The following is a 23,121-nucleotide window of genomic DNA, read 5'->3' on the forward strand; positions in this document are numbered from 1 at the left end:
AAGGATATGATTTCACATTTTTGTATAGCAATTCGTGCTAGATTCCGGCCGTTTCTAACCACTCTTACGCGATAGGTGAAACTATTACACAGTTTTTCTCAGCTCTCAATAGACATGGCCTATTGAAGATGACGGGCCGAGTCGTCCATGCAAGGATTCGAACCTGTGACTGCAGCTAAATGCAGACAGCAGCGGCATGTACTGGACTGGATGACTTACGTTAGCGGCTTGGCCTGTGGATACCGTAGCTTGCAGTCAAGCCATGAAACACACATGTGCATATACAGGTGGCATACAAGTTATTTATTATAAGATATTTAATATGGTAATCATTTGGTTGTAATACATTCCAAATAAGATTCACAGTTACAATAGGAAACATTTGTGCTTGCATGGACATTGTGTATGGTAAAGCCAGGGTGTGCATTAATTAAAGGCAAGCTGGACAAGTGCAGAATTGCAAGGCTTATCAGCAAAATCATCTTTTTCCTTCCCCCACTCTTACCAGTTTCCATGAGTAGCTGGTGCACAATGTGGGGCTGTGTCTTTCTTTTGGTAGTTGTCATATTATGCTGTGTCTTGTTATGCGCCTTACTTTAGTGCCATTTCTGCCATTTTCATGACCTCTTGGCGCTTAGGGACCTCCAAGAGAAGATTTGGGTTGGAGTGGGAGGTTAGTAGGAATAGAGGGAGAGCAAGCTGAGTATTACTGAGGTCCTCAGTAACAGCCAGCTTGCAGGGGCAAGCTGAGTATTACTGAGGACCTCAGGAACAGCCATCTTGCACACTGTCTATTACTACTAGTCTCCCCCTGTGTAGAGAAGCTTGGAGGTGTTTTTGCAGTCATGGTGTCCGATGAGTGCTACTCTGGGGTGGGCATGTTTGTTATCAAATGTGGGTCCACACAGTGACCCAGTCGGCTTCATGCTCACCTGTCATGTGATTTGAGGTTGCAATCAAGGGTGCTTGGAATGGAGTGTTTTTGTGCTACCGTGGTATGGGGGAGATGGTGCTGGTTACGGCTGGAGGATGAAATGTGAGTTGGTACTTAGCACGCATTATGTCAATTAGATCCCTTGCTCCACCCACAGAAGAAATCAAATTGGACAGAAAGAAGGACACAGATCCTTACATTTAAGTGGCTGTCCATCATGTCAATGGATCACAGTGAGGCCTAAAGAGAATTCATTGGAATTAAGAAAACGAACTGCAGTCAACACCAAGCCTGCACACAACAGGACATTTCTTTGCTATTACCAACAACGTGTCCTGTGGAATTTCCAGTGGCCTAAAATCAATTGTCCACACATTTCCCAAATGAAAAAATCTAGACCCATGGCAGTGAAATCCGGATTTTAATCCTCAGATGTGCGTCTGTTGGTTTCAATTTTCAGGAATTCAAATATCCACCCAAATGCCACAGCTTTAATATCAAAACATTTCAATTTTCACCTGAAACATTTTAGTTTTCAACATTGTTAGCCCAATGATAGGAAAAGTCTTATTTCTAGCTCGATGGAATTGCTACAATGTTGACTAGAATTTCTGAAAAAAGGGATTTATCCAAAATTCTGCAAAATTCAGGCCCTGGGTAGACATTCTCGTCTAAATATAGTCAGGAACACAGAAGTGGGGATGAAATCCATTGTGTTCTGCAACCAAGGACAAGATTGCAGGTTTTATTTTCTAAGAACTACAAAGCTTTTATGTTATCACCATCAAATATATATCTTGCAGAGGTTTGTCTAAGAGTAAAGATCTGTACTACGAATCCCCGAAGAAGAGACTCATCCCATCTTGAAAATTAGCCTACTAAACTGCAAAGTGAGCCTATTAAAGGAATCATTCATGCAAGACTCCCACAACCTGCTAGTAAAATCAGTCGCCATTACTTCTTTTTTCTGACTAATGAATTATGTACTAATTGCTTCAGTGTATTAAGAATTTCTAGAGATGGAGCGTAATCCACATCAATGACCTTGAGTCGGGTGGGATTGGCAATACAATCCTCCTCTAATTTCCCCACACCCACCCCAGCCATGGGGGGTATCCAGGCAGTGTCGTAATGGCTGTGCCAAGTTGTCTGAAGTGGGTGCCCCTTTCTGTCAATCTTTATAACTCTGCCTACATTCACTCGTACCCTCAGGACCACATTCTGACCCCTCATGCCAGGAGGGTAACGTTTAGCTTTCTCCAACTGTCTGCTTACGTAGACCCCTGGCCCTAGTGTGCCGCCGCTGGACCGTTGGAATCCATTTCTGATGATTGACTCTGCCGCCTTCACCGTGGTCCCGTGGAACATAACGTAGAGCTTGCCATTGGAGGGAATCACAGCACTTTGCAGAGTGATGTCCACATAGCCTTCTGAGTTCTCTTCTTCCCACAGGTCTACCACTCCAACCCATAAAGCACTCATTTTGGTCACTGTAAAAAAAAAAGAATACACAGTAGGTCATTTCCCCAGGTTACTGAATGTGACCTCACATCCATATATTTGACTCCCTGATGACAATGCATAAAGGGATATCACACACATTTCTAACCTGGCGACATCACATGGAGCGACAGAGGAAGCAACGCCGCACTGATGACATCACAGGAAGTAGATAAAGTGCAGACATAGGCGATGCAAGCGGAAGCAAAGGGTTAGCAATGCACCCCCTGCTGGCCTCTAAATAATGCTGCTGACATCAGTCACTATGCCACAGTGTTTTAATCCATCAATTTCTTTCTGGTTCCTGTGGCAATGGCAGAGTGGTCGTACGCACACGATAATGTTGTCTGTGCGTGCTGGCATAGATGATAGGGACGGTGCCTCTTTGAAAGCTGAGTCCAATGAGTAAAGAGGTTGCTATGGAAACCAAAAGGTGCCCAATTGATACTCCTGAATACCCCTAAATGGCATCCAGGGAGAAATGCAGGCTGCACCATCGCAACATCCTGCTAATACCTATAGAACATGACACGTACATGATTAAAAACATTGCAGGTTCTCAGATATCAATAAAACGTTCTCAGATATTTTGGTTGAATAAGATCAAATTCATGCGGTCAATTTCTATAAAGTCTGCCCAGCGCATACTGCATCTTTCTGGAATTCCAGATGACATGGTTGCCAGGCAAGTACGTCAGGTAGGACTAGCATGTTTTTCTACATGGCTACCTCTCAGGTAGGCCGGGGCAGCTATGAACCCGACATGAAATGTACTGAGCGACGGAGAGAATAAACTCCAGCAGACCACAGGATCGAATCCACAGCACACGTACGAAACCAAGAAACCAGCCGGGGCACACATGTACGTATCACACTCCACGCTTTGGAAGATAGCCCAAGGCACGGCCAACCCACCCTCATGCATCTGCTGCCATACACTACGTAAGACACATCACACAACACCTCTGCCATAAGAATGCAGCTATCCCCCACGACAGAAATTCGGTCTAGCTGCACAAATAATGAGTCTCTCGCACTCGCATACTCTCCAGACTACCTCACAGCACCCATCCACATGCCAGCTCGACATGGGTAACTAGCAGGGACTTGACCACACCTACCTACCTTCGTATTGGCTAAAATGCACACACACATTCTAAACTCCTCTGACGAATTTCCCATACCTTGGAATTCGGTCCCTCAAGGGTGTTCACCTACAGCACTTCGAGGCCATACCAATGGGAAATGGCGCTATACAAATAACTAATTACATTACATGAACAGCAGAGCTATATATTCAGCAAAATCTGCTCTAGACTCTTGATGCAGGTCCAACACTGAAATATGTCGTGTAACAGAGAATGAGTTGGCCAGCATTGACTCTTCTTTGAATTTTACAATGATATAAATACATGTAAAATGGAGAAATAAAATGTGTCTACAAACATATACATGAAAATACTTTTCTGTGAAAGAGACCGCTGACAATGGCACGTCATCTTGCATAAAAATAATGCATAAAAATAATCACCTGTTCTCAAGAAAACAGCCGAATATCATCATTAAAAAACACGTGGTCATCATTGCTAAGTTGAGTGCCAAACAAGCTCAGGGTTTCAGTGAATATTTTAGCCACCGCTCTGCTGTCATCTCTGTGCTTCTACTCTTTCCTTTGCTGCACTGACTGCAGATCTAAACCACCCCTCAGCTGTCATCTCTATGCTTCTCTTTCCCTTGCTGCACTGACTGCAGATCCCAGCCACCCCTCAGCTGTCATATCTGTGCTTCTACTCTTTCCCTTGCTGCACTGACTGCAGATCTCAGCCACCCCTCTGCTGTCATCTCTGTGCTTCTTCTCTTTCCCTTGCTGCACTGACTGCAGATCCCAGCCACCCCTCAGCTGTCATATCTGTGCTTCTACTCTTTCCCTTGCTGCACTGACTGCAGATCTCAGCCACCCCTCTGCTGTCATCTCTGTGCTTCTTCTCTTTCCCTTGCTGCACTGACTGCAGATCCCAGCCACCCCTCAGCTGTCATATCTGTGCTTCTCTTTCCCTTGCTGCACTGACTGCAGATCTCAGCCACCCCTCTGCTGTCATCTCTGTGCTTCTACTCTTTCCCTTGATGCACTGACTGCAGATCTTAGCCACCCCTCTGCTGGCATATCTGTGCTTCTACTCTTTCACTTGCAGCACTGACTGCAGATCCTAGCAACCCCTCTGCTGTTATCTTTGTCCTTTTTCTCTTTTCCTTGCTGCACTGACTGCAGATCCTAGCCACCCCTCTGCTGTCATCTTTGTGCTTCTACTCTTTCCCTTGTGTACTGACTGCAGATCTCAGCCACCCCTCTGCTGTCATCTCCATGTTTCTACTCTTTCCCTTGCTGCACTGACTGCAGTTCTTAGCCACCCCCTTTGCTGTGATCTCTGTGCTTTCACTCTTTCCCTTGCTGCACTGACTGCAGTTCTTAGCCCCCCCCTTTGCTGTGATGTCTGTGCTTCTACTCTTTCCCTTGCTTCACTGACTGCAGATCTCAGCCACCCCTCTGCCGTCATCACTATGCTTCTCTTTCCCTTGCTGCACTGACTGCAGATCCCAGCCACCCCTCTGCTGTCATCTCCGTGTTTCTACTCTTTCCCTTGCTGCACTGACTGCAGTTCTTAGCCCCCCCCCCCTTTGCTGTGATGTCTGTGCTTCTACTCTTTCCCTTGCTGCACTGCCTGCAGATATCAGCCACCCCTCAGCTGTCATCTGTGTGCTTCTACTCTTTCCCTTGCTTCACTGACTGCAGATCTTAGCCACCCCTTTGCTGTCATCTCTGTGCTTTCCCCTTGCTGCACGGACTGCAGACCTTAGCATTTCTGCTCTTCTGTGTAATTGTTCAGATTCCTCTTGCACTGGCTGCAGAGCCAGCTCTAACCCCCACCCCATTCTGCAGTGGCTGCATTGCCTCCCCTCAGTAACCCTCTCATGCCACACTGGCTGCAGTGCCTGCCATCAGAACCCCACTCACATGCTGCACTGGCTGCAGTACCTGCCCTCAGTGCCACCTTCACACGTTGCACTGGCTGCAGTGACACCTTCTCATGTTGCACTGCCTGCAGTGCCCTTCCCCAGTAACACCCTTCATGTTGCAGTACCTGCCCTCAGTGCCACCCTCACATGTTGGACTGGTTGCAGTGCCTGCCCTCAGTGCCACCTTCTCATGTTGCACAGCTTACAGTACCTTTTCCCAGTGACTCCTCTCATGTTACACTGGCTGAAGTGCCTGCGCTCCGTGCCACCCTTTCATGTTGCACTGTCTGCAGTGCCTTTCCCCAGTAACCCCTCTTATGCTACACTGTCTGCAGTGCCTGCTCTCAGTACCCTTACGCTCATGCTCAGTACCCCCAGCCCTATCATGTTGCACTGGCTGCAGTGCCTACCCTCAGTACCTCCCTCTCATTTTGCACTGTCTACACAGCCTGCCCTCAATACCCCCCTCACATGTTACACTGGCTGCAGTGCATGGCCTCTGTATCCCCACTCTCATATTAAACTGACTGCAATATAACCCTCAGTCCCCCCACTCATGTTTCACTGGCTGCAGCGCCCGCCCTCAGTACCACACTTCAATGTTGCACTGGCTGCCGTGCCTGCCTTCAGTACTGCAGTGTGATGTTGCACTGGATGTTGTGCCGGTCCTTAATAATCCCCTCTTGTGTTACACTGGCTGAAGTTCCTGCACTCAGTAGCCTGACTCTCCTGTTACGCCAGCTGCAGTGCCTGCCCTAAGTACCCCCTCTCATGTTACACTGGCTGCAGTGCCTGCCCTCAGTATCCCCTCTCATGTTACACTGGCTGCAGTACCTTACATTGGCTGCAGTGCCTGCCCTCAGTATCCTGCTCTCATGTTGCACTGCCTGCAGTGCCCACCTTCAGCACCCCATTCTCATGTGTTAGTGGAGTTTTCCTAAAGTCCCACTGGAGGTAGGATTTTAATAAGCTATCCCAGTGGTTTGTACATCCCCAACTCTTAGTATGAGTCTGTACTATTGCTGGAACCTTGGTAGTGAGGCAGAGCAGGCAGGCTTATCTTACGAGGAAGATGTGAGCTGCAGGTAAGTACTCTGAATGCAATTAGTAAAGCACATCAAAGAAACACTTACACATAAAGGTATATTAAAATATAGATGTATTATATTTAAACAAGAATCACTTTAAATTACTTAGCACAATAAACCCAAAAACATAGGAATACTTTAGGATGCTTTTCAAAGGCCAGCGCTTAGTGTGCAGTTGCTCGCGGTTACATTTGTTACAGCTTTTGACAGTAATAACAGTTCTATCCTATTATCGTTGGTAACGTGCACTCGTGAATCTTGGCAGAAAGACAGTAAAGACATTTACTCTGCATACACATCTAGGATAGTGACTTTTGAGAAGGAAAATTGTTGGTTAGTACAACACTAGCAGTGCTTAAGGTTTTAGAGGCAGTTTCTTCGCACAGCAAGTCTTTTAAAGTCCAACACACAACCCAAGCTAAAGGTGGTTCGGAGAGGGCTCAAAGTCTTGACGAGCAGCAGAATACAAAGGTTCCTGTGGATACTTTTCCGTCTCTAGTATTTAAGATGCAAGAGGACACAATCAAAATTGGAGACCCCATTAAAGGACTCGCTAAAGGGACACAAGCAGTGTCTTGAGTCTGAGGTAAAAAGGGGGTACACCTGACACCTCTAAGTGCACTCCAATGCTCTGAAGCGATTTCACAAATTAAAGTAAGAAATAACTTTCTCGCATCACTACCTTAGGTTAGAAGAAAAGATCATGGCTGGATTCTCCTCGATGTGGCGGCGCTGGACGCGACCTCTGGATTCCTTGGTCTGATGATGAAATGCAGGACAATGGATTGGATCTCTCAGCAGCAGTCTTGAGGGAGGACCTCTAGCATGACTTTCAGTAACTTATCCTGTCACTCTGTGGTTTTGGCACCTTTTCTGCAGGTCCAACAAAAGATGTGATTTACCCAGTTGATCTTCTTCGCTTCCTGCAGTCCTGCACTCTGCTGAGGGGGTCTGGGTGAGTTAGATTGGATCTCTGGAGTGTCATTGAGGGCTCAACAAAGCTTTGGACGATTTCAGTCTTTCCATGATGATGCAATCAGAATGGGCAGCAGGTCTCCTGGTATTGGGGTTTCGCAGCTCTGGAAACTCACAGAACCTCGGGAGATGGCTCAAATCAAAGTTTGTCTTGGGACTGGTTGTTCTCATCAATCAAGGGAAGAAGTCATCCTCCTCAGATTTCCTCTGTCACACAGAAAACGGGGTCAGGACAGCAGTGGTTGCTTCACAGTGTTGAAAAGGGTCTGCAGGTGTCTCTGGTCGTCTTTTTCTTCAGTTACTTCAGTTTCCAGTGGTCAACTTGCCTTTCACCTCAGAAGCCTCACCTTTAATACGGTTCTAGCACACACTCCTCTGCAATCTCTCTCAGCAATTTACAGAAAGGGGGGGTGGCTTTCCAGCCAGACTCCCAGTGCGAGGTGGACCTATTCAGGCACTCAGACAGGCAAAGTACAGTGGAGTGAAAAACTCCTCCCCCACTTCCTGCCTGCCCAGACACACTGGAGCCTAGGCGGGGACACCCAAAGGTTCCCGCCAAAAGGAAAAACACACACAGAGGCTTCCCCACCCAGAACGGTAGAAGAAGGGCAGACAAAGAACAACCATGCTATAAAAGGCGAAAAAGAAAGGAGCCACCAAGTCAATACTTGGGTGACCCTATTGTGTATAACTGAGGCTATGGACATAGCCTGCAGTAGAACATGTGCACAATAGTTGGTAGAACATGTCCACTGCCACCAGCCATAACTAGGAAATTGTCATTGTGACATAAAAGTCACAGGAGCAGAGAGAAAGGGGATACTAAGTATTCCTTTGATACTCCACCTAAGCTGGTGTCTGCCAGTCTCTCAGACTATAATGTTTTAGGAGAGATACTAAATATCTTCTCTATCCTTGAGAACTGTAGTGACTCTAGGATATTGAAAATAATCTCAAAGGAGAACCCAAGGGTCCCCAGCAACACTGCCCATGAGGAGCTGTCTGCTGCCATAGTAAAAATACATATGCCTTAGAAGCGAGGAAAGTAGACTCCGTTGGACAGTAAAATACAAAGTAAAGAGTTGCAAAAGACAAAGCCCATAAAAATGAATGAGCGGAAAAAAGCTCCACTCATTCAGGATTGAAGAAAAAGGTCCCTAAGTCCAGCAAAAAGTGCTGGGGGTCCCACTAGGAGAGGGGATGAAGCATGCACATGATAGGTCTCCCTAACATCATGTTGCACTGGCTGCAGTGCCTGCCCTCAGTACCCCACTCTCATGTTGCACTGGCTGCAGTGCCTGCCCTCAGTACCCCACTCTCATGTTTCACTGTCTGCTGTACCGGCCCCCCAGTGCCCCCTGATGTTATATTGGCTGCAGTGCCTGCCCTCAGTACCCCACTCTCATGTTGCACTGGCTGCCCCCACTCAGGGACACCCATGACCCACTCACACGTGCTGCAGGCCTAGGGCATCATGACTGCACTCTCCGACCCCCACCTAGGGACACCCAGGACCCACTCACACTTGCTGCAGGCCTAGGGCATCATGACTGCGCTCTCCGACCCCCACCCAGGGACACCCAGAACCCACTCACACTTGCTGCAGGCCTAGGGCATCATGACTGCGCTCGCCGACCCCCACCGAGGGACACCCAGGACCCACTCACACTTGCTGCAGGCCTAGGGCATCATGACTGCGCTCTCCGACCCCCACCCAGGGACACCCAGAACCCACTCACACTTGCTGCAGGCCTAGGGCATCATGACTGCGCTCGCCGACCCCCACCCAGGGACACCCAGGACCCACTCACACTTGCTGCAGGCCTAGGGTATCATGACTGCGCGCCCCCACTCAGGGACACCCATGACCCACTCACACATGCTGCAGGTCTAGGGCATCATGACTGCGTGCCCCCACCACCACTCATGTACACCCATGACCCACTCACACGTTCTGCAGGCCTAGGGCATCATGGCTGTGAGCCCCCGCCCCCACCCCCACCGGACACCCATGACCCACTCACACTTGCTGGAGGCCTAGGGCATCATGACTGCACTCTCCGACCCCCACCTAGGGACACCCTCAGTTCCTCACTCTCATGTTGCACTGTCTGCTGTACCGGCCCCCCAGCACCCCCTGATGTTATATTGGCTGCAGTGCCTGCCCTCAATACCTCACTCTCATGTTGCACTGGCTGCAGTTCCTGCCCTCTGTATCGCATGGTGCACTGGCTGCAGTTCCTGCCCTCTGTATCTCATGGTGCACTGGCTTCAGTTCCTGCCTTCTGTATCTCATGGTGCACTGGCTGCAGTTCCTGCCCTCTGTATCTCATGGTGCACTGGCACTGGCTGCAATTCCTGCCCTCTGTATCTCGTGGTGCACTGGCTGCAGTTCCTGCCTTCTGTATCTCACGACTGGCTGCAGTTCCTGCCCTCTGTATCTCATGGTGCACTGGCTGCAGTTCCTGCCCTCTGTATCTCATGGTGCACTGGCTGCAGTTCCTGGCTTCTGTATCTCACGGTGCACTGGCTGCAGTTCCTGCCCTCTGTATCTCACGGTGCACTGGCTGCAGTTCCTGCCCTCTGTATCTCACGGTGCACTGGCTGCAGTTCCTGCCCTCTGTATCTCACGGTGCACTGGCTGCAGTTCCTGACCTCTGTATCTCATGGTGCACTGGCTGCAGTTCCTGCCTTCTGTATCTCATGGTGCACTGGCTGCAGTTCCTGCCCTCTGTATCTCATGGTGCACTGGCACTGGCTGCAGTTCCTGCCCTCTGTATCTCGTGGTGCACTGGCTGCAGTTCCTGCCTTCTGTATCTCACGACTGGCTGCAGTTCCTGCCCTCTGTATCTCATGGTGCACTGGCAGCAGTTCCTGCCCTCTGTATCTCATGGTGCACTGGCAGCAGTTCCTGCCCTCTGTATCTCATGGTGCACTGGCTTTAGTTCCTGCCCTCTGTATCTCATGGTGCACTGGCTGCAGTTCCTGCCTTCTGTATCTCACGGTGCACTGGCTGCAGTTCCTGCCCTCTGTATCTCACGGTGCACTGGCTGCAGTTCCTGCCCTCTGTATCTCACGGTGCACTGGCTGCAGTTCCTGCCTTCTGTATCTCACGGTGCACTGGCTGCAGTTCCTGCCCTCTGTATCTCACGGTGCACTGGCTGCAGTTCCTGCCCTCTGTATCTCACGGTGCACTGGCTGCAGTTCCTGCCTTCTGTATCTCACGGTGCACTGGCTGCAGTTCCTGCCCTCTGTATCTCACGGTGCACTGGCAGCAGTTCCTGCTTTCTGTATCACACGGTGCACTGGCTGCAGTTCCTGCCCTCTGTATCTCACGGTGCACTGGCTGCAGTTCCTGCCCTCTGTATCTCACGGTGCACTGGCTGCAGTTCCTGTCTTCTGTATCTCACGGTGCACTGGCTGCAGTTCCTGCCCTCTGTATCTCACGGTGCACTGGCTGCAGTTCCTGCCCTCTGTATCTCACGGTGCACTGGCTGCAGTTCCTGCCTTCTGTATCTCATGGTGCACTGGCTGCAGTTCCTTCTCTCTGTATCTCATGGTGCACTGGCTGCAGTTCCTGCCCTCTGTATCTCACGGTGCACTGGCTGCAGATCCTGCCCTCTGTATCTCACGGTGCACTGGGTGCAGTTCCTGCCCTCTGTATCTCACGGTGCACTGGCTGCAGTTCCTGCCCTCTGTATCTCACGGTGCACTGGCTGCAGTTCCTGCCTTCTGTATCTCATGTATCTCACGGTGCACTGGCTGCAGTTCCTGCCCTCTGTATCTCATGGTGCACTGGCTGCAGTTCCTTCTCTCTGTATCTCATGGTGCACTGGCTGCAGTTCCTGCCCTCTGTATCTCACGGTGCACTGGCTGCAGATCCTGCCCTCTGTATCTCACGGTGCACTGGCTGCAGTTCCTGCCCTCTGTATCTCACGGTGCACTGGCTGCAGTTCCTGCCTTCTGTATCTCACGGTGCAATGGCTGCAGTTCCTGCCCTCTGTATCTCACGGTGCACTGGCTGCAGTTCCTGCCCTCTGTATCTCACGGTGCACTGGCTGCAGTTCCTGCCTTCTGTATCTCATGGTGGACTGGCTGCAGTTCCTGCCCTCTGTATCTCACGGTGCACTGGCTGCAGTTCCTGCCCTCTGTATCTCATGGTGCACTGGCTGCACTCAGCACCCCCTCTCATGTTGCGCTAGCTGCTGTACCTCCCCTCAGTAACCTCCTCCCCCCTGTGCTATACAGGCTGCAGTGCCTGCTCTCAGTTGTTATACTGGCTGGCAAGTGTAGGGGTTCTATAAGCCCCTTGTGCAATCTGTAGGTAGCGGATGTGGGGAAGAAGCACACGACAAGTCTTCTTGGGGGTTCTTCCACATCCACCCATTCTCTATTGGTGGGGTTTGCCCCGGCTTTGCCAGCGGTGTCTGTTCCTATGCCATGATAACATACCTCAGGTAGGGGCCTTGAATGGAGCATTGTTGAGTATTCTGCTGACAGCGAGAGAACATGACTGCGCGCCCCCACCCCCACCCAGAGTCACCCATGACCCACTCACACGTGCTGCAGGCCTAGGGCATCATGACTGCGCGCCCCCACTCAGGGACACCCAGGACCCACTCACACGTGCTGCAGGCCTAGGGAATCATGACTGCGCTCTCCGACCCCCACCCAGGGACACCCAGGACCCACTCACACGTGCTGCAGGCCTAGGGAATCATGACTGCGCTCGCCGACCCCCACCCAGGGACACCCAGGACCCACTCACACGTGCTGCAGGCCTAGGGAATCATGACTGCGCTCTCCGACCCCCACCCAGGGACACCCAGGACCCACTCACACGTGCTGCAGGCCTAGGGCATCATGACTGCGCTCGCCGACCCCCACCCAGGGACACCCAGGACCCACTCACACTTTCTGCAGGCCTAGGGCATCATGACAGTGCGACCCCACCCCCACCCAGGGGCACCCATGACCCACTCACACTTGCTGCAGGCCTAGAGCTTCATGACTGTGCGCCCCCACCCAGGGACACCTATGACCCACTCACACATGCTGCAGGTCTAGGGCATCATGACAGTACGACCCCACCCCCACCCAGGGACACCCATGACCCACTCACACGTGCTGCAGGTCTAGGGCATCATGACTGCGTGCCCCCACCCCCACCCAGGGACACCCATGACCCACTCACACTTGCTGCAGGCCTAGGGCATCATGACTGCGCTCGCCGACCCCCACCGAGGGACACCCAGGACCCACTCACACTTGCTGCAGGCCTAGGGCATCATGACTGCGCTCTCCGACCCCCACCCAGGGACACCCAGAACCCACTCACACTTGCTGCAGGCCTAGGGCATCATGACTGCGCTCGCCGACCCCCACCCAGGGACACCCAGGACCCACTCACACTTGCTGCAGGCCTAGGGTATCATGACTGCGCGCCCCCACTCAGGGACACCCATGACCCACTCACACATGCTGCAGGTCTAGGGCATCATGACTGCGTGCCCCCACCACCACTCATGTACACCCATGACCCACTCACACGTTCTGCAGGCCTAGGGCATCATGGCTGTGAGCCCCCGCCCCCACCCCCACCGGACACCCATGACCCACTCACACTTGCTGGAGGCCTAGGGCATCATGACTGCACTCTCCGACCCCCACCTAGGGACACCCTCAGTTCCTCACTCTCATGTTGCACTGTCTGCTGTACCGGCCCCCCAGCACCCCCTGATGTTATATTGGCTGCAGTGCCTGCCCTCAATACCTCACTCTCATGTTGCACTGGCTGCAGTTCCTGCCCTCTGTATCGCATGGTGCACTGGCTGCAGTTCCTGCCCTCTGTATCTCATGGTGCACTGGCTTCAGTTCCTGCCTTCTGTATCTCATGGTGCACTGGCTGCAGTTCCTGCCCTCTGTATCTCATGGTGCACTGGCACTGGCTGCAATTCCTGCCCTCTGTATCTCGTGGTGCACTGGCTGCAGTTCCTGCCTTCTGTATCTCACGACTGGCTGCAGTTCCTGCCCTCTGTATCTCATGGTGCACTGGCTGCAGTTCCTGCCCTCTGTATCTCATGGTGCACTGGCTGCAGTTCCTGGCTTCTGTATCTCACGGTGCACTGGCTGCAGTTCCTGCCCTCTGTATCTCACGGTGCACTGGCTGCAGTTCCTGCCCTCTGTATCTCACGGTGCACTGGCTGCAGTTCCTGCCCTCTGTATCTCACGGTGCACTGGCTGCAGTTCCTGACCTCTGTATCTCATGGTGCACTGGCTGCAGTTCCTGCCTTCTGTATCTCATGGTGCACTGGCTGCAGTTCCTGCCCTCTGTATCTCATGGTGCACTGGCACTGGCTGCAGTTCCTGCCCTCTGTATCTCGTGGTGCACTGGCTGCAGTTCCTGCCTTCTGTATCTCACGACTGGCTGCAGTTCCTGCCCTCTGTATCTCATGGTGCACTGGCAGCAGTTCCTGCCCTCTGTATCTCATGGTGCACTGGCAGCAGTTCCTGCCCTCTGTATCTCATGGTGCACTGGCTTTAGTTCCTGCCCTCTGTATCTCATGGTGCACTGGCTGCAGTTCCTGCCTTCTGTATCTCACGGTGCACTGGCTGCAGTTCCTGCCCTCTGTATCTCACGGTGCACTGGCTGCAGTTCCTGCCCTCTGTATCTCACGGTGCACTGGCTGCAGTTCCTGCCTTCTGTATCTCACGGTGCACTGGCTGCAGTTCATGCCCTCTGTATCTCACGGTGCACTGGCTGCAGTTCCTGCCCTCTGTATCTCACGGTGCACTGGCTGCAGTTCCTGCCTTCTGTATCTCACGGTGCACTGGCTGCAGTTCCTGCCCTCTGTATCTCACGGTGCACTGGCAGCAGTTCCTGCTTTCTGTATCACACGGTGCACTGGCTGCAGTTCCTGCCCTCTGTATCTCACGGTGCACTGGCTGCAGTTCCTGCCCTCTGTATCTCACGGTGCACTGGCTGCAGTTCCTGTCTTCTGTATCTCACGGTGCACTGGCTGCAGTTCCTGCCCTCTGTATCTCACGGTGCACTGGCTGCAGTTCCTGCCCTCTGTATCTCACGGTGCACTGGCTGCAGTTCCTGCCTTCTGTATCTCACGGTGCACTGGCTGCAGTTCCTGCCCTCTGTATCTCACGGTGCACTGGCAGCAGTTCCTGCTTTCTGTATCTCACGGTGCACTGGCTGCAGTTCCTGCCTTCTGTATCTCATGGTGCACTGGCTGCAGTTCCTTCTCTCTGTATCTCATGGTGCACTGGCTGCAGTTCCTGCCCTCTGTATCTCACGGTGCACTGGCTGCAGATCCTGCCCTCTGTATCTCACGGTGCACTGGGTGCAGTTCCTGCCCTCTGTATCTCACGGTGCACTGGCTGCAGTTCCTGCCCTCTGTATCTCACGGTGCACTGGCTGCAGTTCCTGCCTTCTGTATCTCATGTATCTCACGGTGCACTGGCTGCAGTTCCTGCCCTCTGTATCTCATGGTGCACTGGCTGCAGTTCCTTCTCTCTGTATCTCATGGTGCACTGGCTGCAGTTCCTGCCCTCTGTATCTCACGGTGCACTGGCTGCAGATCCTGCCCTCTGTATCTCACGGTGCACTGGCTGCAGTTCCTGCCCTCTGTATCTCACGGTGCACTGGCTGCAGTTCCTGCCTTCTGTATCTCACGGTGCAATGGCTGCAGTTCCTGCCCTCTGTATCTCACGGTGCACTGGCTGCAGTTCCTGCCCTCTGTATCTCACGGTGCACTGGCTGCAGTTCCTGCCTTCTGTATCTCATGGTGGACTGGCTGCAGTTCCTGCCCTCTGTATCTCACGGTGCACTGGCTGCAGTTCCTGCCCTCTGTATCTCATGGTGCACTGGCTGCACTCAGCACCCCCTCTCATGTTGCGCTAGCTGCTGTACCTCCCCTCAGTAACCTCCTCCCCCCTGTGCTATACAGGCTGCAGTGCCTGCTCTCAGTTGTTATACTGGCTGGCAAGTGTAGGGGTTCTATAAGCCCCTTGTGCAATCTGTAGGTAGCGGATGTGGGGAAGAAGCACACGACAAGTCTTCTTGGGGGTTCTTCCACATCCACCCATTCTCTATTGGTGGGGTTTGCCCCGGCTTTGCCAGCGGTGTCTGTTCCTATGCCATGATAACATACCTCAGGTAGGGGCCTTGAATGGAGCATTGTTGAGTATTCTGCTGACAGCGAGAGAACATGACTGCGCGCCCCCACCCCCACCCAGAGTCACCCATGACCCACTCACACGTGCTGCAGGCCTAGGGCATCATGACTGCGCGCCCCCACTCAGGGACACCCAGGACCCACTCACACGTGCTGCAGGCCTAGGGAATCATGACTGCGCTCTCCGACCCCCACCCAGGGACACCCAGGACCCACTCACACGTGCTGCAGGCCTAGGGCATCATGACTGCGCTCGCCGACCCCCACCCAGGGACACCCAGGACCCACTCACACGTGCTGCAGGCCTAGGGAATCATGACTGCGCTCTCCGACCCCCACCCAGGGACACCCAGGACCCACTCACACGTGCTGCAGGCCTAGGGCATCATGACTGCGCTCGCCGACCCCCACCCAGGGACACCCAGGACCCACTCACACTTTCTGCAGGCCTAGGGCATCATGACAGTGCGACCCCACCCCCACCCAGGGGCACCCATGACCCACTCACACTTGCTGCAGGCCTAGAGCTTCATGACTGTGCGCCCCCACCCAGGGACACCTATGACCCACTCACACATGCTGCAGGTCTAGGGCATCATGACAGTACGACCCCACCCCCACCCAGGGACACCCATGACCCACTCACACGTGCTGCAGGTCTAGGGCATCATGACTGCGTGCCCCCACCCCCACCCAGGGACACCCATGACCCACTCACACTTGCTGCAGGCCTAGGGCATCATGACTGCGCTCGCCGACCCCCACCCAGGGACACCCAGGACCCACTCACACGTGCTGGAGGCCTAGGGCATCATGACTGCGCGCCCCCACTCAGGGACACCCATGACCCACTCACACTTGCTGCAGGCCTAGGGCATCATAACTGCGCGCTCCCACTCCCACTCCCACCCAGAGACACCCAGGACCACCTCACACGTGCTGCAGGCCTAGGGCATCATGACTGCGCGCCCCCACTCAGGGACACCCATGACCCACTCACACTTGCTGCAGGCCTAGGGCATCATGACTGCGCTCTCCGACCCCCACCCATGGACACCCAGGACCACCTCACACGTGCTGCAGGCCTAGGGCATCATGACTGCGCTCTCCGACCCCCACCCAGGAACACCCAGGACCCACTCACACGTGCTGCAGGCCTAGGGCATCATGACTGTGCGCCTCCACCCCCACACAGAGACACCCATGACCCACTCACACGTGCTGCAGGCCTAGGGCATCATGACTGCGCGCCCCCACTCCCACACAGAGACACACAGGACTGCCTCACACGTGCTGCAGGCCTAGGGCATCATGACTGCGCACTCCACCCCCACCCAGGGACAGCCAGGAGCCACTCACACTTGCTGCAGGCCTAGGGCATCATGACTGCACGCTCGCACCCCCACACAGGGACACCCAGGACCCGCTCACACGTGCTGGAGGCCTAGGGCATCATGACTGCGCGCCCCAACCCTACCCAGGGACACCCATGACCCACTCACATTTGCTGCAGGCCTAGGGCATCATGACTGTGCGCCCCCGCCCCCACACAGAGATACCCATGACCCACTCACACGTGCTGCAGGCCTAGGGCATCATGACTGCGCGTCCCTCCCACCCCCACTCAGGGACACCCATGACCCACTCACACTTGCTGGAGGCCTAGGGCATCATGACTGCACTCTCTGACCCCCACCCAGGGACACCCAGGACCCACTCACACTTGCTGGAGGCCTAGGGCATCATGACTGCACTCTCTGACCCCCCCACCCACAGGGACACCCAGGACCCACTCACACTAGGTAGAGGCCTAGGGCATCATGACTGCACTCTCTGACCCCCACCCAGGGACACCCAGGACCCACTCACACGTGCTGGAGGCCTAGGGCATCATGACTGCACTCTCTGACCCCCACCCAGGGACACCCAGGACCCACTCACACTTGCTGGAGGCCTAGGGCATCATGACTGCACTCTCTGACCCCCACCCAGGGACACCGAGGACCCACTCACACTTGCTGGAGGCCTAGGGCATCATGACTGCACTCTCTGACCCCCACCCAGGAACACCCAGGACCCACTCACACTTGCTGGAGGCCTAGGGCATCATGACTGTGCTCTCTGACCCCACCCAGGGACACCTAGGACCCACTCACACTTGCTGGAGGCCTAGGGCATCATGACTGCGCTCTCTGACCCCCACCTAGGGACACCCAGGACCCACTCACACGTGCTGCAGGCCCAGGGTTGCAACCTTTCTTTGAAGCAAACACCGGACTTGACGCCCGCCCACATTTTAGAAGCCACACACCTTTTATAGATTTGAAAACTGGAGTGCAATAGCAAGGGGAGAGACAACATCTTGCTTGCAGTTATATTTTAATGTACCTCTGTTCATTTTTTAAAGCAATCTTTACTGTTAAAATAGTTAAAATAAAAAATTATATGAGGCTGAAAATGACAATTCACTAATTTATATACCATACATTTTTGATTTAGAATTTGGAAAATCTGAGCTGGTTCTGACAAAAATGGATCCAGTGACTGTCAAGCTGTTCAAACTCTAACCAAATGTGCATTAACCCACTCGCCCAACTTGCAGATCAACAGAAAACACAGATCATTTAATTTCTGAAAATGTTCTTCGTTTAAAGCAGCTGTAAAAACATTTCTATATATTTGAAGCTTTGAAAGACATAAATTTTAGGAATAGCTCAGTAGGTTAAGAACCTGCAGCAAAGCTCTAGCTACAGGTTTCACATAAATCACTGCAGCAGGCACATTAACCCACCAAGCCAAAATGTAAGAGTAATTATTTAACCATAATAAAAAGCACACACCAAAAACAGAATGGTGTTTAGCGATTTTTAAGAAACACTGACATTACCCCCCAACCAAATTAGTTTTATAGGAGCAAGAACGTTCAAAAGCTGGTTGAGGCACATCTAGTATTAAGCTGGCTCATCCCAACCTCTACCAACCTTTTAGAGGTACAGGCCAGTCATAACTTCCTGCCAGATAATATTTTCCACTAGAATCATATTCATTTTGTCAGATGAGAGAAGAAGCTGAGCCGGGTACACTGACTTGTCCCAGTTCCTCCAAGTCTTTCACAGAAACTGGCCTGTTATTAACTCTTCCCATGTTAGCTCTGTCCTTGCACTTGTTAAGCAAATCACACAGCAATATTGTAGCTTTCTTACCCCCTTAAACAGTAATCCCCCCATCTAATTGCCTTTTCACTGAAAATACTGCAAAATATTTGGGAGCACTGGGCCAGAGAGGGAGCAGCGGGCCAGACTGCTTTCTGGCCCACTGCTCCCTCTCTGCTGAGAGGGAGCCGTGGGCCAATAATAGTAGAGGGAGCGGTGGGCCAGAAAGCAGCAAGGGGATAGTGACCAGAAAGCAGAGAGGGAGCGGTGGGCCAGAAAGCAGAGAGGGAGCAGTGGGCCAGACAGCAGAGAGGGAGCCGTGGGCCAATAATCAGAGAGGGAGCGGTGGGCCAGAAAGCAGAGAGGGAGCAGTGGGCCAGACAGCAGAGAGGGAGCCGTGGGCCAATAATCAGAGAGGGAGCGGTGGGCCAGAAAGCAGCGAGGGGATAGTGACCTGAAAGCAGAGAGGGAGTGGTGGGCCAGAAAGCAGAGAGGGAGCAGTGGGCCAGACAGCAGAGAGGGAGCCGTGGACCAATAATCATGGAGGGAGCGGTGGGCCAGAAAGCAGAGAGGGAGCACTGAGCCAAAAAGCAGAGAAGGAGATGTGGGGGCACAGAGGGAGCAATGGTAGGTAAAGCAATGAGGGGGTGGGACAGGAAGCAGAGGGGGATCAGTGGTACAGGAAACAGAGGGGGAACAGTCAGAGAGGAAGCAGACGGGGAGCAGTGGAATTGGAAGCAGAGGGGCAGCATGGTGAACTAGAAAGAGAGGGAGTCTTGGCCCTTCGGTGTGAAAGAGGAAGTGTGGAGCAGATTTGAAGAAAAGATGGGGGAAGAGTGTGATAGACTCGCAGAAAGGTTGCAAGATGTAGAAGGAAAGAGAAAGAATGAATGACTATAGACTGCACGAGGGACTGGAGAGGGTATGGTGTGAGTGGAGAGCATGGTTGAGAGTGTAGCAGGGAGTAGGCAGTGAGAGTTGTGACTTAGTCATGTGACAGATCAAGTGAGTATGTGCATGGCTGGAAGAGTGAGAGGCATGGGAGTGTAATTTATGATGGTGAATTGGTGAGTGTGTGGGATATTGGTGAGTGGGTGTGGTGTCAGTGCTCAGAAAATTGGAGAATCCAGAAGGGGAATATTTGTGCCATTACAAATCATAACGATTGATAAAGTTAATAATCTAAAATAGTCACACACATTAAATTTAAAAAGTAGAGCAAAACAAACACTTTTCTGTCAAGCTGCGGCATCTGGGACTCTATTAAAATGAAATCTGGAACCACATGCAAAAGGTGCAAAGAAGGACACCCTGGCTCTTTTGCAGGTCCATGTATTGTCTCTTTATAGCAACCTGGCTCTCTTGCAACCTGGCTCTCTTGCAACCTGGCTCTCTTGCAACCTGGCTCTCTTGCAGCCTGGCTCTCTTGCAACCTGGCTCTCTTGCAGCCTGGCTCTCTTGCAGCCTGGCTCTCTAGCAACCTGGCTCTCTTGCAGCCTGGCTCTCTTGCAGCCTGGCTCTCTTGCAGCCTCCCGTGAATAAGAAATATTCTACACTAAATAGAATGTTGTGCCGTAAAAATGTGCTTTTTATGCTGCAACATGTTACATTTCATGCAGCAACATCTCAGAGGGTCTGAAAAATTAAGTTTAATTTTACCAATGGAAATTTAGATCTATAAATAACAGACGTGAAAGGTTATGTTGGCCGTGAGGCCATGAGTGGTGTAGCTCTCAACTCTGGTTAGTTGGATAGATCTAAGAGAGCACACTACATTCCAACAAAGATTTATTGAGAAGTGGTGCCATAACATGCCTGACACCTCACATCCAGCCCTGGCTGTCCATCCAACAGCGGTTTGCATTCTGGGACTTTTTAGTTCAGGTTTTCCCAAATGTGTGTACCTCAAATCAAATGTAGGTTGGCACTGGCTAAAATGCAAACACTGACCACTAGCCAGCTTCTTTCCCGCCACTGCCTCTGTCCTGTATATGATGGGGGTTGTGAAGCAGACCATTTCAGTCAGCTGTGAGTGCTGCATCCGAAATAAATGAAATACAAATGGCTGCCATGGAATGGAATGGAAAACAAAGTATGTTTTCCCTTTTCATGGAGGACATTGAAAAAAGTAAAATAAAAGTAAAAACAGATGTGTTGCAGATCGTGAGAGGACGCGCCGGGGGCAGAAGTGTACCTGGCATGTCCGCTCCCGATCCAGACCAGAATGAATAAGGTAAGTGGGGCGGGAGTGGGAGGGAGGGAAATATGATGTAACGGAGGGGGTGCGGGCAGTGGAGTAACTTCGCTGAAAATGTTGGGGGGACAGGGGTGGGCTGGAGGGAGGATGGTTGGTGGCTCTTAGGGATCTTTACGACCAAATTGTTCAAAATAATTTGGTCGAATGGTAGATTTGACTGAATTCAGACACCACCATTAGTTCGAAGCCGAAGATACTGAACATGAAGAGCTGGGGTTGCGGGGTGGTCCCCCGCTCCCAATGTTTGGTATATTTGGCTTCAGCGGTTGCGGGGGTGTTCCCCGCTTCCTCCGCATTGGTGGCAGGGGACCCAACAAAAAAAAGAAGAAAAGGGGACCCTGGAGCGTCAGATCCGATCCACGTTAGATGGATGGATCTGACGCTGCAGGGTACAGGAGAGGCGGCGGATGGAGAAAAGATAAGTAGGGGGGTTTGTGGGTGTACTGGCAGTTTGGGGGGAGATGGGTTTGTTTTTTTTGTACCGAGGTAAAAACGTATTCGCAGCTAAAATGACTACCGTCAATTTCGCCGTGATTTTGTACCTCAGTCAAAGAACCTAAATCCCTGAGGGATAACACTAGACTACTACACCACAAGAGTCCATTGCTGACGCTCTGTTATAACTTTCATAAGACTGGTGGCCTATCTTTAAACTTCAATTGGGCCCCCACACATCTTCAGCCGGCCTGCCATGCACCCGGTGACACAACATAACATTCATAAACTTAATTCCAATAGAACATACAAACAATGCATTATGTGTCATTCATTCAGACACAAAAGTCAACACACATATGTTTGCACACACTCTGACTCACACACAAATGCACCCAGCACCTCCATTGGCATACACTGTGTGCACACAACATTTATATGTACATATACAATAACACATGGAAACAGTTGCGCACTGTCCATTGAGAAGACCAGACTTTATCACCCCCTGATACCTGAAATTTTGGGCTAAATTGACTTGACCTAGCTGAACTATTCACTGGAGCGTCAGCAATTCCCTTGATTTTCCTTTCATTCAAAGGCAGAAGCCATTGGTTAATGCAGTGCAGTAGGTGACCAAGTATACTTGGTGTCCATTTTTAAATGCCATACATCTCCAAACTTGGGTACTGCATAGCACCTTATATATGTATGCATTGATAGATGTTTTCTAAAAGATTCTGGCTGATTAAAATTAAGGTATGTTTTCATGTGTTCAAATGGCTCCAAGCAGTGGAGTAACAAGCCGTTAGAGGCAGTGGGGTGGGGGGAGCTAACCCCGTGGCTCTTTTAAGAGCCAGACCGGGACATTTGTCATTGGGACACCTCTCCCAATCGGCACATCAAAGAGGACGCCCAACAGCAAAGGTGTCCTGCTGGCAGCACAATGTGTGCTGACCAATTCCTGTTCAGCAATCTCATTGTCCTGGCAGCAGTACACCTTACCCGTTCTGAATGGTAGAGGTGTCCTGCTGCCAGGACAATGTCACAAGGAACTCGGGCAGCAGAGGGTCCTCACGTTGCTCTGTATCAACAGAGCATTACAATGTGAGCCATTAGGCAATGATGGGAGGGAGGGGGGTACTTTTAGCAGGGACTTTTGTCCCTTTAGAAATGGGAATGGGAGGGAGTGATCACAATTGAGAATCGTGCATAATGTTGCATGCTTTATGAAATAATGACTATGGCTTTAAAACAAAAGGGGATTTGTAAGGCTCACATTAATCTATATGATGCTATTGTGACTTTGCATGCAGAATGGGGAGAATAAAACTAAAGCCATACTCCCATTGCTCAACATATTTCTATGACAATGTACATAGTGTATGGTTAGTTTACTGTGAAAGGCTAGTTTATTATGTAATGTGGTTTGCTTCCAAGGCATTGCTATAAATAATTATTTAAGCACATGAAATGTAAAGCAAAACCTTAATAAATATCTATTATCAGCTTAACCTGGAAAGATGTGCGTGGTTGCTTAAATTGTCCACATCCCAGTTTCACCATTTAACCAAGTGTG

The 23,121-nt window shown here is 51.7% G+C and overlaps 1 long non-coding RNA gene across 1 annotated transcript in view; it reads right to left on the reverse strand.

Moving 5' to 3' along the window:
- Window positions 1–283: 283 nt before the first annotated feature.
- The window catches only part of LOC138487738 (uncharacterized), a 73,681-nt gene continuing 50,843 nt past the window's right edge, over window positions 284–23,121 (reverse strand). Inside the window, exon 4 of the long non-coding RNA XR_011274535.1 lies at window positions 284–2,424. This is a non-coding gene — a long non-coding RNA (uncharacterized lncRNA). The remainder of the gene's footprint in view (window positions 2,425–23,121) is intronic.

This window comes from Ambystoma mexicanum, chromosome 9, assembly GCF_040938575.1.
Source record: "Ambystoma mexicanum isolate Mex_15411 chromosome 9, UKY_AmexF1_1, whole genome shotgun sequence".
NCBI classification, from domain to species: Eukaryota; Metazoa; Chordata; class Amphibia; order Caudata; family Ambystomatidae; genus Ambystoma; species Ambystoma mexicanum.